This window comes from Caloenas nicobarica, unplaced genomic scaffold, assembly GCF_036013445.1.
Source record: "Caloenas nicobarica isolate bCalNic1 unplaced genomic scaffold, bCalNic1.hap1 Scaffold_282, whole genome shotgun sequence".
Taxonomy (NCBI): domain Eukaryota; kingdom Metazoa; phylum Chordata; class Aves; order Columbiformes; family Columbidae; genus Caloenas; species Caloenas nicobarica.
In genome coordinates this window covers 60001-62500 of record NW_027017271.1, presented here as the reverse complement: position 1 = coordinate 62500, position 2500 = coordinate 60001, and positions in this window count along the sequence as shown.

The window sequence follows — 2500 nt, the reverse complement described above, 5'->3', positions numbered from 1 at the left end:
CCGCCGGGGGCCCTCTCCGACGCGACCCGAAGAGCCTCATCGATCAGCGGAAAACAAAAAAAAGAGTCGAAGGGCCGAGAGAGAGAGAGGCGGACACCGGGCGAGCCGGCTGCTCTCTCTGCAATGCGACCCCTCAGAGTGCCTCATCGATCAGGAAGAAGCCCGCCAAGGGCAGGGACGGAGAGAGGGAGGGAGAGAACCGTAGGCCGGACGGCCGCGGGTCCTGGGGACAGCGACGGTCACGCGCGCGCGCGCGCGCCGAGCCCTGCGTTTCGAGCGAGCGGACACGTCCCGCGAGAGCCCCTGCGACGGCCTGGGCGCCCCGCCGTCGCCGCGCTTGAGCCGCGGAGGCTCCGGCTACTCGCGAGCGCTCCTCTGGAAGCGGCTCCCCCCTCTTGCCTACAATAGGAATCTACAAGACCGCCCCCTCGCGCGTCTCCAGGACGCTCTCAGTCTGTTCACCGGGGTGGCGCGCTCGAGCAAGCCGAGTTTTACCATGACGTAACGGGAGGTAGCGACAAAACAGCGACGCCTTAGGTGGCTCCGGGGTGGGGGGGGGTGGGGGGGGCGCAGGCGGCGCCGTCTACCGAGCCGCTCTGCACCCGCCAAGCGACCGAGTCCTCGCGGGGATCGGGTAGACATCACGTCGGAGCGCGGCGCAGGCGGCGCCGTCTACCGAGCCGCTCCGGATCGGGAAACGTGGCTGGACTGGACCGGGCCGGACCGGACCGCACCCTTCCGGACCGGACTGGACTGCTCCGGACCGGACCGCACCGGACCGGACTGTTCCGGACCGGACCGGAACAAACCGGACTGGATCGGACAGGACCGGACCGGACCGGACCGGATTGGACAGCTCCGGACCGGACCGGACCGAACCAGACCGGACCGGACCCGACTGGATCGGACCGGACTGGACTGGATCGGACCGGACCGCACCGGTCCGGAGTGTTCTGGAGCGGACCGGACCGGACTGGATCGGACCGGAGCGGGCCGGACTGCTCCGGACCGGAGCGGACCGGCCTCCTCACGCGAGACCGAGGCCGAGTGGCGGGGGAAAGGGGTGGATCCCTCGCCGGGCTCGGGGTAGACCTTCACGTCGGAGCGCGGCGCGGCAGGGGTAGACCCTTCGCGCGGGGCTCGGCTAGACCTCACGTCGGAGCGCGGCGCGGAAGGGGCCGTCTTCCAAGCCGCTCCGGACCCGGCAACGCGACTGGACCGGAAGGGACCGGACCGGACCGGAAGGGACCGTTCCGGACCGGACCGGAACAAACCGGACTGGATCGGGAACGGACCGGACCGGATTGGACAGCTCCCGACCGGATTGGACCGAAGCAGACCGGACCGGACTCTACCGGAACGGACCGCACCGGACCGGACTGTTCTGGAGCGGACCGGTCCGGACGTGACCGGACCGGACTGGACTGTTCCGTTCCGCACCGGACCGGACTGGCGGGGCTCGGGACGGACCCGGTGTCCGGCCGCGCTCGCCGGAGGATAGACCCGGCCTCCTCACGGGAGACCGAGGCCGAGTGGCGGGGGAAAGGGGTAGACCCTTCGCGGGGCTCGGGTAGACGTCACGTCGGAGCGCGGCGCGGATGGGGCCGTCTACCAAGGCGCTCGGGACCCGGAAACGTGACCGGACCGGAAGGGACCCGACCGGACCGGACCGGACACTTCCGGACCGGGCCGGACCGGATTGGGCCGGACCGGACTGGACTATTCCGGACCGGACCGGACCGGGCTGTTCCGGTCCGGAGCGGAGCGGACTGGGCTGGACTGGAGTGGCGGGGCTCGGACGGCCCCGCTGTCCGGCCGCGCTCGCGAGAGGGTAGACTCGGCCTCCTCACCGGAGGGGGGGGGGGGGGACCGCGGTTGGGGGGGGGAGGGGGGGGCGGGCTGCGCGGCGCCAGGGCGGGAGGGCTGAGCGTCCCAGCCGCTTCGTACGCGGTCCCCCCCGGGCACGTTATCGAGGTTGAAGGGCATGCGATACGGTGGTCGCCCCGTCCCTCTTCTCCCGACCGCAGGGTTCGGCGCTGACGCGTTCTTTCTCTCTGCTGTCTGCTGAGGAGCAGCGACAGAAGCCGAGGGAACGGCAGGAAGCCGGAGCCGGGGGAGGTTGAGGTCGGACGGTGGGTGGGAAAAGGTGGTTCGCCCGGAGGGCGGCAGAGCTGCGCCACGGGCCCCGGCAGCGAGGCGGTCACGGCCCCGCGCCCGTCCCCTTCTTCAGGAAGCGACCGGATGACGGAGGCCGGGAACGGCGGGGCGCTTTGTCCCACGCAGGGGCAGGAGCTGGACGTGACGACCCTCTCGTGGGTGCGGGACGGTGCCCGCGATTCTACGATTCTAGCTTTTGAACCCTCCCGATCCGTGCAGACGCTCTACGAGTCTGCGTCTGGAGCTTTGGGGGTTGCGCGTGTGGGGTGTGGGGTTGGTGGGGTTTTTCTTTCGGCTCGTTTTGGGGTTTGGCTTGGTGGCTTTTTTCCGGCGGGAGGCGGTG